Below are 13,896 nucleotides of genomic sequence, written 5' to 3'. Positions count from 1 at the left end.
GCATAGATAATTGTCAACTATTTGATTTTTTGAGATGATTGTGGATGGAAAGGTTTTCTAAATTTCTTTACCTGTTGAATGACTGTGGCATCTATTAGTTTATACATGTTGAATTTGTATCTTTTTTCTTTGGTAAACTCATTTATAAGCTGTACAAGCCTTATGATGGTGTTTTTGCATCTTCTAAATATGATTATACCATCAGCAATCAGAGATATTTGGATTTCTTTTTTTTTTTCTATTTATATCCTTTGATTTACTTTTCTTGCCTGATCCCAATGGCTCATGTTTCAAGGACTTTATCATATAGGACTAGTGAAAGTAAAAGTCTTTTGTGGTTTATAAATCACGGGAAAATTCTTTCAGTTTTTCCCCCCATTTAGTATAATATTTACCGTGAGTTTGTAATAAATGCCCTTTATGTCATTGACGTAGGTTACTTCGATTAGTAGTAAGACTCTAAGCACGTTAGTGAGACTGTGTCTCAAAATCAAATATAAAATTTGCTAATAATGTGGCTCAGTGGTTAAGCTCCTCTTGTTTTGATCCCTGGGAACAAAAAAATTCAGGAAAATCAAAACATTGGGAAAACCTGTGTCCATCCAAAGAAAATAAAAACATGTAGCCTAATATTACTCAAGGGAAACCAGCCACACAATGGAAGGTTAACTCCTTCTGACCCAGTGAGTTACCCAAGAGATAGAAGATGGTGTAGCTCTCTGATAATCAATCAACGTAATTAAGCCCTTTATTAGAGAGAAGGTGGAGTTTCTCACATGGGCTGAATTGAGTTCCTTGCTGGACAATTCCTATGTTGAAATCCGTCCCCCAGGACTGGTGTCCCCAGTGGATAACTTAGCCATACTGAGGCACTTGGGGTGTGTACCAACTCAGTATGGATCATGTCCATATAAGAAGAGGAAATGTGAACTTCCAAGGAGCAGCAAGGATGGTGGAGAAGAGAGAGAACCATGTGAGCCCAGGACAAGATGGCGGCCATGTGCCAGACCAGGAGGGAGCTGCAGAAGAGCCAGGGCTGCCCACTCACTGGAATGGTCACAGATGGACACCTTCCCGTCATCTGTGATCCATGAAAAGATCACTGACTCACACCATTATGTTTTCATGGCATTCATAGGACCAGTGGATACCCACATGAAGTTCAGCAAGTTTCTTTTTGGTGACTGAGAGTTTTTAAATTAAAACACTCATGTCCTTCAAACCCTTCATCTTTACCTACTGTGAAGACTGTGTGGGATGAGTTAGTGGCTGGGGCTGCCATGACACAGCCCCACCCTGCTGGCTTATAGGGCAGGTGTGTCTTCCCACAGCCCTGAGGGCTGGCCTCTGAGTGGGCACCTCTGGGACCAATGACCTTCACCTCTGGGCAGGAAGCTCTCCTCTGCCTGCTCTCAGCCCTCTGCCCCCCAAGTCTTCTAAGGGTTCACATTTCCTGTGGCTTTTCCATCCCCCTGTTCTGCTGTCCTGGGGACTGACTCACTTGACCCTACAAATGGAGACGTTCAGGTTTCAATTCTTGACTTATTTACTTTTTATCAATGTAGGGACGTTTAGAGCCAACAGGGACCCACCTTTTGAACAACAATGTTGCTGTATAGAGTCTTTTCTCTATTTCAGCACTTTGAATTTGTCTCACTATTATTTTATGATCTCTGGATTTGCTCTCTCTCTCTCTCCAATATATATATATTCTACACTTATTATATATTAATATTTATTTATTCATTCATTTATATTGTATATTTATGTATGTAAATATAAATAAATATATACATGTATGTATGTATATTCTGTGTTTCCTGGTTGTGTTTTGTTTTTTTTATAGGACTGTGTATTGAACACAGGATGTCGCACAACTGAACTACATCCCCAAATATTTCATTTTATTTTTTTTAATTTAGAAAATGGGTCTCGCTATATTCCTGGGGTTGGATCTTGTGGTCCTTCTGCCTCAGTTTCTTGATTACCTGGAATCACCGTCCTGCACCATCCCATGACTGAGTTGTGATAAATTAGAGGACATACAGGGAATTGATCATTTTATATTTGTGTCATCACCTCTCTGCTGCTTGCAAGACTATTCTGACACTTTAGATCTTTCCGTATTTTAACACAGTGTACCCCCACAGGGTCATCAGGACTTCTCCGGCGTGGAGTTCTTGAAATACTTGAAATGTAGAAAATCTTTTTCTAGAACTTTTAGTCTGAAAAAATTCTGCAGGACTGGTGGCCTCTATGATATGCAGCCAATGAAGTCCCTCATCCATTCCAAAATATTCTTGTAAAAATTATTATATTTTTAATTACTATGATTTCAAATGTGTGTCCCAGAGAAAGAAGAGGGTAGACGTCAATCCTCTTTGTGCAGTTCCTTTAAACACCTGAATAAAACAACCCACAGGCTGTGCCCATGGATCCTGTGGTGTGCGGAACATGCATTCAGAGCCCAGAGACTGCACGTCTAGCCGTGGGTGATTCCTTCCTTCATCTGTGTTTCCTGGATTCACAGCCCCTGATCTTTCCCGAAGTTTCCAAGTCCCCAGGCACCTGTCTGCACATGTGTCACTTGCCTGGAGCTCTCTCTGCTGATGGACCTCCAGTAGGTTTGTCAACACCCACCTCCCTTGTCCTCCAAGGCACCTGCCTTAGGAAGGGGCATTTCCTACAGGGAGACTTTCCTCAAAGGGACAATGTTCTTTTTCGGCTCATTAGCACTTTGTCCACCTCCTAAGGGACAACGACATAGGCCAGCACCTTCTGATGGTTGTTCTTTGATCATATGAGACCCTCTGCAGTCTTTGGACTCAGTGAGTGATGTGTCCAAGTCTGAAAATGGAGACTTTTCTTGTTGATCTCCTTGTGCCCTGGCCCCATGTCAGATGTCACCTGTCTCTCCCACATCGATGACTAAGAACCACAGTCCTGGGATTTATGGGGAATATTACTCTAGAGACAGGAGGGACTCTCGCTCAATATTGATGTTCAGAACATTTCTCAACCTCAGCCCAAACACCCAGGGGCACCGCCCTACAGCTCAAACACATAATGATCTGATTATTGTCTGAAACTAGGAGGATTGTAACTAATGGGGATAATTCCCTCATCCCTGTCAGGTGGGTTTTTTTTTTTTAAATTCTCTAAATCTCTAGTGTGACCTTCTTTCTCTTTCATTGTTCAGCAGTCTGGACATGAAGCTTGGCCTCTCATGGGATATCTGATTAAAAAAAAATTCATTGCATCAGTAAATTTACTCAGCTGTCTTACCGTGGTGATGCAATGTCTTACTAGATCTACTTTTAGAGGAGAAAAAGTTTATCTGGGCTCAGCGTTTTAGTAGTTCAAACTGTGGCTGGCCAATTCCATGGCTCTGGCCCAAGGGGAGGCAGAACAAAATGGCGGAAGGGCCTGGAGGAGGAGAGCAGCTCAGGACAGGGCACCAGGGAGCAGAGAGAGCTCTGTCACCAGGGACAGGGGAGCACAGGGAACCCCTCCTCCAGCAATACCCACCTGTCTACAGTCACCACCCAGTGAGTCCATTCAAGTGGATTAATCCATTTATTAGGTTACAGTATTCACATCTTATCATTTCATCTCTGACTATTCTTGCATGATCTTACACAGGAGCTTTGGAGGGACACCTCATAACTGAACATAGCATACTCACATCTGCAATGTTGCAGCCCATCCCTTCTCCTATCCTTATCCTTAACTAAAATGACCTCCTGATTTCTTATAGATCCTGATTTTTAATAGGTTCAGTGAAGTAGGAATTTCTGTGCATTTAAATCCTCATTAATGGATTCAAAGACTCATATTTCAGCATATACGATCAAATTTATTAATTGATTAGTTATACAGGAATAGCAGGAAAAATATTAAAGAGAACAGACAGCAATTCTCTAAGACAGAGTTTGCTCCTTCCCAGAAATGATGAAATCATAATTTTAAACAGAGAGTCTTTGTCATCATGCCGATGATTCTGAAATCCTTTATAAGATGATGTTGCAAACATTCCTGATCTCATTAGGATCTGTCAATATTTAAAAGAAAAAAATTAAAATATCACCAAGCTGATCTCAGTTGCATGATATTGGGTAGTGTTTGAATGAAAAGGAAAGATCCACTTTTGGGTAGTGAAGTGCAGGACCGCTCACACAGACCTCTTTTCACTGGACCTTATCTGTTCCTGTATGGATTCCACAGGGATCATTTTCATGAGAAAATCTACATCTCCAACGTCACAATTGCTTTGAGACATTCTAAAGGCCATGTGTATGTGTGCAACAAATTATAAATTTTGTGCCTGAAGCAATGGTGCATGGTTGTAATCCCAGGGACTCAGCAGACTAACGAATGGGGATCTCAAGTTCAAGGTGAGTTTCTGAATCTTAGATGAGGTGACAGAATAAAGAGTAAGATGGGATGGAGATGTAACTCAGAGCTAGAGAGTCCCTGGGTTTAATCCCTATATCCCCATCTCCAAAACTATAGTCTTTGAGAAATCTCCTCTAGGGTTTTTGAAGATTTTCCAAGCAGGGTAGTTTATTTACACTGGAACTCACCAATGTTAAGGTTATTCCATTCTCCATGGCTTCACCAAAAGCTCTCCCACTCTCTCCCAACTCAAGAACCCCACTCTGAAAACTAATAGAGTGTTGTTTGTTCCATGTTTTCAACACATATACTCATCTGTAACCCTGAAGGAGAGAACATTTCATTCATTCATACATATGCCAAGTATCATAAGAGGAAAAATACCTAACAGAACAAATGTCAGGAAGTACAAACGTCAAGTGTCGGCTCACCAGGCAAGGTCCTTAGACATCAGGACAGTTATCTGGGAAAGAGAAGGAAAGGAGAAATCTAGATCAGTGGGGTTGCTCAATGTCTAAGGATCGGAATTTTGGAAATGAAAGATATGAACCAAGTTCCCTGTCCTTTGTTTCATTTCAGAATACTACAGGAACAGGGAAAGCGACTTTACCTGTTTCAATAACATGTCTTATGTTTTCCTTTGGAATGTCATTTTCCATTGTCAGCTCTTCAAACTTCTTTTGCACATCTTCCCTCAGATTGTCTTCCTGAGCTGTTTTGCATGTGGGATAATGTGGAACAGGTTTCTGTTAGAAAGCATCCTCTGGGTCCGAGGTAGACCAGTTGATCCCACCATCTCCATGCTCTGACTAATACTACTTCCAGTCATTTATGAGTGACATGGGAATGTGGGTATATTCCACTTATGGAAATCATATCATCCTGTAATTCTTAGGACTACTGAGGACATTCAAGATCCTTTATTGTGTGAACTCAATCCTGCCTAATGTTTTTGTATTATCAGGGGCTAAGCTTTGGAAATCATTCTATACTGTGCCTTCTCCTTTCAACTCTGTCTACATTCTAGAGTCTATGCCCCAGGATTCTGGATATTCCATCCATTATCAAACAGCACAAGAGGGGTGGTGTTGATCTGAGCTTTCCACCTAGCACATTAGCATACTCATCTCTGCTAATGCAAAAAAAAAGGGAAAAAAAGAAAGAAAGAGAGAGAGAGAGAGAGAGAGAGAGAGAGAGAGAGAGAGAATATCTCCTCATTCATTTTAAGGGTTTGAAAGTTTTAGAAGTGCCTTGCAGTAGGGCATCATATGAAATGTGTCTCTATTTCCTAGAAGGCAATGTCTCAGTACACCTCATTCAATGGACCCTAAGTGGGAACACATTTCTGTACTAGTACTAGTACTAGTACTAGTACTAGTACTAGCTTTTAGTACAATCTTTATACCAGCTTCAGTTATACAAGTACATATATGCTCATACTTTTCTCCTGAACTTATAATACAGAAAACAAATTATTATAGGGGCTGGGGCAGTAGTTTAGTTGGTAGACTGCTTGCCTCCCAAGGCCCTGTGATCAAATCCCAGCTATACAAAAAAAAAAAAAAAAAGAAAAAGAAAAAGAAAAGGAAATCACTATGCTGTGTTTTAGATGATAAATGTCACTTATACTTACCAGCAAGCACAGTCATATGGGTAACCTTCCCGTCTCCATCCACATTTATATTATAAAATACTTTGACACCATCAGAAAAGTACGTGATTTTGAAGAAATTTTTCCCTTTGTCTGTGATAGAAAAAGAAACACTTCAAAATTCTAAATTATCACCTTTATTAAAAAAATCTTTGATGTGACTTGCTGGCAACACACTATTGTGAACCTTTTGGTCCACAATAATCTCTGTTTCACTAACGTTCCAGGTCCTGTGTTAGAATCAGGCACAGATGCTGCAGAGAGAGGCCAACAATTCCATGTCCCCATCTGAACATGGTAAAGGGTTCCTGTCCTTTGAATCGCCTAGTTATTCATGGATGTCAAGTGGTTTCCTGAGAGCCAAGATGCTGGTTGCAGGATCTGCAGAATTATGGTAGGAGGTATTTTTCAAAATTTGTTATTTTCAAGCCTAAATATAGAAGTCTGTATTATTTTAGGGGGTTGCTTTTAGCTGAAGTTCAAATTAGGTTGACTTTAGTATAAATATCTTGCTGTTATTTTCACTATCCTCATTCTTACATTGGCGTTTCAGACTGTCATAGAATAAATCCTTATTAGTGAGTTTATTCCACCATCTTTTAATATTCAGATAGTTTGCTCAATTAAAAGCAGGTATGATAATATCTGTCAGAGAAGAAGGCTAATTTTGAAAAAAAATGTTGTAACTTAAGGTCATTTTAAAGAGCTCTCCATGCAGAGACCCCCATGAGCTATATGAACAGGGAACCCTTCTGACTCATTATTAATACCAACATCCCACTTGGGAACCTGAGATGATATGGACCTTATTCTAAGTCTCTTTGATGACTCCAATGCTCACCAATTCACCAGCATTCCCAAGGTGGCATGAGCAAGGAGAAGTTTGCTAATGGTGACCAGTGTCCAGACCCCCGATGTGTGTGCCCACCAAGAACACGAATCTGAACACCCCTCAAGGATTGGGTCACGCTGTCCACCTTAGAGCAAATACTCACAGTCAGGTTCATAAATATCATGAGGGCCTTTGGAAGATCTGACTAAGAACTTCTGAAACTCCCCATTGGACCTTGAAAATGAACCAAGAGAAGCCCATCTTATTCATCTATTTTTGCAAAAATATTTATATTTCACTTGAATAAGGGAATGAATGAGAAGGTAACTAAGATGGGAAAATCAATTGATGATTTCACTCTTCCATGCATTCCATGTCTCCATGATCTGGGACATTTATGGGTGATCTATGGCAGGATTTCTCAACCTCAGCAATCACCAGCTCTGGATGGGATGGTTCAGGTTGTGTTGGAGACTCCTGGACATTGTCTAGCTGTATAATCACTGCCCTGAACCCACCACATAACCTGAGCTCTCATTGCAATTGGGACAGCCAAAGAGATCTGCAGGTCTGACCATGTAGCCAGTGGAGGGTTTGCAAGGAAACTCCCATTTCAGGATGACAAGAAAATATATGCACATGCCTAAACATGCATACATAATATAGGTGCATAATATTTGTATATCTATTCATGCATGCATAATAGATGTATATAATATGTATATAATATTTCTATACATATGCATACATACATAATAGATTCCCATAATATTTTGTTTATATAATATTATATATTAATGTTAAACCCTTAATATTACCAACATATAATATTCCACCTAATCAATCTATATATATGCACATGACATTAATATACACACTTTTATTTTTTCCTGTCTTAATTATCAGAGCTCCAACCCTCCTATAAATGCTGCTGCTCCAGTGAATTCTGAAATATGAATTCCTCATATTCTGTCCTCTCTCTCTGTCTTCTGGGATTCAGGATACAGTTCTTTCCAAGCAGGGACACAGACACAAACACAGAATTGAGCGCAGAAGTGATGTCTGTTGTGTCAGAGGTGACCCTCGTTGTTCCATTACACTGGGGATGATTTTCACTTACTTGGAGTACAAGAGAAAGTCGATCTTGTTGCCTCTGTCACTACAATCTAAGTGACGGAAATGGAACCTCATCTCTCCATATTCACTAATCTTCTCTAAGTCATCAGCCCCCACGAGAATGCTGTGCCAGTCCCCAGTGACCTGCAAGGAAAGGTCCCCTGGGAATGGTTACTGGCTCCTCTTGTTCTTCTCTCGTCCACACTTATTATAACCATTGCAGCTGGTTTAGCTCAGAAGAAAAATTAAATCTAATCATGAATGAAAGAACCATCAAGGCTTGCCATTAGAGAAAATGTTCATTTATTGAGGAAAAGCTCTGCATATTTATAGAGCCAGGGGTGGTTTGACAGTTGTCATGGGGTGCTTTTTGATTGGAGGGTAAGGATCAGGTGAGCCAGCAGGGTTAGTCTGATTGGTGGGTAAGAATCAGGTGAGCCAACAGGGCTCACCAATGGATGGCAGGATCATGTGAGCCAGCAGGGCTCACTATTGAACAGCTCTTCTTGGAGGATGAGGAAGTTAGTCTTTGAAGCCGGGGCAACTCCCAACAATGAGGTCGCCATGCAAGTCCGGCTCTCCACAAGGTAGAATTGTATCAGATAAAGTCATGAATTGAATTGAGAGGCTTTGAAAGAACCAAACAAAACAAGCAAATATATAGTAAGTAGTAGATAGTACTTTGACAGATTAAATTTTTTTTTACATTTATTTACTTAAAGAGGCATGTGATAGTCATAGAAAGAGTTGGATTACATGAACAGGGAAGGTTAATATCATGGACATAGATGTATGTGGAATGAGATATTCATAAAATCTCATGTCACATAAAATTGAGAAATGTGGGAAGAGAGACAAGAGAGAGAGAGAGAGAGAGAGAGAGAGAGAGAGAGAGAGAGAGATATCACCCCCGAGACAGCCCATCCAGGTACCTCTGCTGGGTCGACCTTGGATGAAGCACAGATCAGGCTTAATCCGAGAGCGAGCAGAAAGGTCCTCATCTTGATGGGATCTGTCTTCCACTCTGCAGAAGCTCAGGGGAGGTGGGTACTGGACAGAACAAGTTGAATGCCCCTTTATATAGCATTGGTGACTTGACATGACAGGCAATGAATCCATTGTTTATATCGTGAGATCTTCTGTCTGCTCAGTGTTTCCTGGTTGGCAGGGATGAGCTCTCTAGGAACTCCTGTTCTTTACCTAATGCTATGGATATTGAAAAAGCTTTAGTTTGGCCAAATAATTGACCTTTACGTATGGATCTCACGGAAAGCCAGTCATTGATTCCACGGATAGTAATGTTTATTTCCTCCTTGATCCCCATGGCTGAATGGTAGATAAAGAACAAAACTTCTATTCAAGTTCCTGTATCACTTCTCTAAGATTTTAGTTGAATGGTCACAGATACTTCTAAAATCAAAGATGGTACCCTGTGGCCTAATCAAATTAGATCATGGTATCTCTACCTCAAATGCAAGGTAACAAGGCATCTCTCAAACAAGTCCAAGTTTAAATTTAAGAAGATATCTTAAAAAAAAATAATGATCATAAAAATGCTAGCCTCTTGCCAATTTATGATTTTTTTTTGTTTTGTTTTATTTAGATCCATGCTTTTTTAAGTGATCCAGTTGAATTATCTTTGGGTCAACAACCACATTAGATCAACCACAGCCAATCACTCTGAAAAATTAGGTCACTTGCTATAGGATCTACACCAAGGGCAACTGTGAGGATCCTGTCCATTGGATTTATGACCTGGGATTTCTTCTGAAAGTTTTTAAGTCTTTTGTCTAATTCCTACATATTTGAACAATTTTGATACAGGTTTTGTGCAGGGTGATGAATACGGGTCCTCTTTTGTTTTACTACCAATGGCTACCCAGTTTACCTGTGCCATTTTGTAAAGCATCTCTCATCTCCCTGTATATATTTTTGGCAACGTGTCAAACATCAGATAACTATACTCATAGGAATTTGTCTCAGTGTCCTCTATTCTATTTTTGGTCTTCATGCCCATCTTGGTGGAATTTCCATGCTCTGTTTGCTCTACAGCTCGGTAGTGTCCTTTTCAGATCGGTATTTTGGTGTCTTCTGCTTTGATAGTTTTGCTTATTATTTCTTTCCCTGCTCAGGTCCTCTGATTTTTACAAATGCATTTAAAAAATATTTTATAGAGTTCATAAAAAATGTCATTAGTATTTTCATATGGAGTGCTTTGAATTTGTTTATTGCTCTTGGTAAGATTCTACTTTTACAATATTAATTCAGCCTATCCGAGAACATGGAATGTTCTTCTTCTATGGTTTTTTTCAATTTGTTTCTTCCATGTTCCCTGGCTTTCCTTGTAGAGCTCTTTATATTCTTGCTTACATGATTTCCAAGTTTATCTCTTTTTGAGATTGTTGTGAATGGAATGGTTTCTTAAATTTCTTTGCCTGCTGAATTAACTGTGTAGGCAATCTATCGGTTTATATGTGTTGATCTTGTATCTTCTACTTTGAGAAACTCATTTATAATCTCTAGAATTATTCTGGTGCAGTTTTTCATTTTGTGAATATGATAATATTATGAGCAATTACAGATATTGGCCTTCTCTTTTCTTTGCTTTTTGTATCCTTTTGTTAGGGTCTCTAAACAAGTCAGGATGGAGCCTGGCATTTTGCCAGAGGGAGTGGTTTGTGAAGTAACACCAGCGAGCCATTAAGTGTGGAGATTCCTTATTGGTTGACTGCTGTATCTAGTTTATGTTAATTAAGATAAGCTGTGTGTTATGTAGATATACCCCTCCTGTCCTACAATAAACGGTTCCCACTCCTGCTGTATCAATCTACACAAGTTGCTCATCACCCCCGGGCTGTTTTGCCCAGCCAGCTGGGCTGCAGCAGATGGTAGCCTGTCCGGGGAGCCCTGGGACACTCATGGGTAAGTGACGAAAATAAGCTGCTCGTCCATAGGCAGATAGGGAAAGAGGGAAAAATGGCCATTTTGAGAAAATGGAGAAGATTGATACAGTATATTTGTGTCTTGTTTTGTCTTGAAATGTTGTATTGTCTTTGTGATGAAAATATGGAAGGAGTGTTAAGTAAATTACTAAGGGAAGAAGGCATCCCAGTGGAACCAAGAATAGTTAGGGCATGTGTTGATGGAAGCCCAGGAACTCTAGTCAGAAAGAAAAAGAAAGTTCAGAGGAGGAAGGATTATCAGGGAAAGAGTTGCAGCAAAAGGCTATTACTGAATACTTTTCATTACTGGAGGATGCGTGAATTGGAGCGGCGGATGCCACGTGCACAAGCCAGTCATGGCACAGCAAGGACTTTCCAAGTGGCGGCAGCCAGCTCTTCCACTGCCGCAAGCCCAAATCCAAACCTGACCTGGAGGCACAGTCTCGCAGGCTCTTGCTCCCTGTGCCCAGAAGCAGTTTGAGTCCAGGACACGCCCCAGGGCCATCTGGGGCTGCCCAGGACACTACAGCTGGCAGAAGACACTACCAGCATCCCTGATGTTTGGTCATTTTCAATGCCAATAACTAAGCTACAATGGTTCTCCCACACCTGGAAGCTAATGGGTAATGAGCACTATTAAGGCTTATTTCAAATGTAAAAAACCTTCAGATAATGTACTAAATTGTTCAGAAGGTTGTTTTCTTAGTGCCTCCTGGAATACTACAGGATTTTCTTTAGCATTATTGCCAGAGTTTCTGCCTTCATCCCAGTGCCGATGAGGACGAGGGTGGAAAAATTTCCAGTGTTGCTGAAAACCCAACGAAACTTCAGCTGAGAAACGGAGGAGACTTCGGAGCTGTTGCTGTTTCTGCTGCTACAGCTTAGGCTAGCTGCCTTCAGAACTTACCTGGACTGTGATTTAAGCTAGCTGCCTGCAGAACTTACCTTGACTGTGATTTACCTGGACTGTGAGTTAATCTATTGAGACACTGCTTTACCTGGACTGAGACAACAAACTGTAATCTATAACAAATTGTAACTCGGTATCTTTGCTAACGGTGTCATTGCTGGTATAATTTTTCCCAGGGCTTCTTGCATGGAGCCATCAATTGGCTTGGTATTGTGGCATTTTGTATCCTCCCCTTCTGTTTGTAGCAGATTATTTATGGTGATTGTGTAAAAACCACTATGGTCGTTATTTAAATTAGACAAAAGGGGGAAATGTTAGAGTCTGTAAACAAGTCAAGATGGTGCCTGGCACTTTGCCAGAGGGAGTGGTTTGTGAAGTAACACCAGTGAACCATTAAGTGTGGAGATTCCTAATTGGTTGAATGCTGTATCTAGTTTATGTTAATTAAGATAAGCTGTGTGGAATGTATATATACCCCTCCTGTCCTACAATAAATGGCTCCTACTCCTGCTGTATCAATCTACACAAGTTGCTCGTCACTCCCTGGTTATTTTGCTGCAGCCGGACTGCAGCATCCTTTGTCTTCCTTTTCTTGTCTGATCACTTTGGCTAATGTTTCAAGGACTATATGTAATAAGATGGTGTCAGTGGACACACTTATATTGTTCATGAATTAAAAAGAAATTCTTTTAGTTTTTCCTCCATTTAGTACTATTGACCTTGGGATTGTCATAAATGGCCTTTACATGGTTGATATAAGCTCCTTCAATTAATAGTGAGATTCTGTCTCAAAATAAAATATAAAAAGGGCTGGGAATGTAGCTCAGTGATTTAGCTACCCTCATTTTGTACCCTAGTATCAAAGAAATTAGGAATGAAATTATATTAAGAAAACCTAGGTCCACCCAAAGCAGTGAGAAATATGTAACGTAATATCTGCCAAATTAATCCAGCCATACATTTAAAGGTTAACTATTCCTGACCAAGTGATTTACCCAAGAGATATAAGATAATGTAGTTCCCTTATAATCAATTTAAGCACTTTATCGGAGAGAAGATGAAGTTCCTGGTAGGGGATGAATTGAGTTCCCTCTCTGACAATTTCTGTACTGAAATCTGTCCCACAGGACCAAGGTCCCCAGTGGGAATTAAGTTAATATGAGGTGCTTGGTGTTTGGAACATTCATTTCAATCAATTCCATGTCAAAAGAGGCAATGTGAACTTCCAAGAATCAGCATGGATGCTGGAGAAGCGAGAGAATTCTAAATGATCCCAGGGCAATATAGTGGCCATCTGCCATCCCAGGAAGGAGTCTCAGGAGTACCCAGGCCTGCCCATTTGCTGCAAGGACCACAGTAGATGCTTTCCCATTATCTGTAATCCATGAAAATAACATTGACTCTCATCAATACGTTTCCATGTCATTAACAGCACTAGCTGATGCCTACATGTCGCAGTCTGGCTGGGCACAAATCACGAGCCACTCACAGCTTTGTAGATTCAAACAGCAATTCTTTATTCCCGATCTCACACCGACTCTCTCCAAACACGTTCTGGGGAAATCCACGTTCTCTACCCAAATCCACACCTCCACTGGGCTTCTGTCTCCCAAAAATACTGTCTGAATCCCGTGAGAACTCAAGAGGAACTCAGGCAGCAGGATACGCCCTATTCCCAGCAGGAATAATCTTCCTAAACCAGGAACGCCCTAAACTCGGATTATCCTAAACCAGGAACACCCTAAACACGTTTCCGCCCTGGTCCTTGCGCAAGGTCACCTTCCAGGAGTCCTTCCATCCACTAAGCAACATGGGGGTACGCTGGCAAGGAAATTGTCATACCTACTTGGCTAATGGCTCCCAGCACCTACATGAAGTTCACCTTGCTTCTTTTTGGTAATGAGAGTTTTGTGTTAGAATTCTCATGTTCCTCCATCCCTTCCTCATTGTCAATGGTGAGGAATGTAAGGGATGAGTTAGTGGCTCGGCTACTATGGCAAAACCTCACCCTGCTCTCTCACAGGGCAGTTTATTTTCCCAGAGATGTGAG

The sequence above is a fragment of the Callospermophilus lateralis genome, chromosome Y (genome assembly GCF_048772815.1).
Source record: "Callospermophilus lateralis isolate mCalLat2 chromosome Y, mCalLat2.hap1, whole genome shotgun sequence".
NCBI lineage: Eukaryota > Metazoa > Chordata > Mammalia > Rodentia > Sciuridae > Callospermophilus > Callospermophilus lateralis.
Note: the sequence above shows the minus strand (reverse complement) of the source record.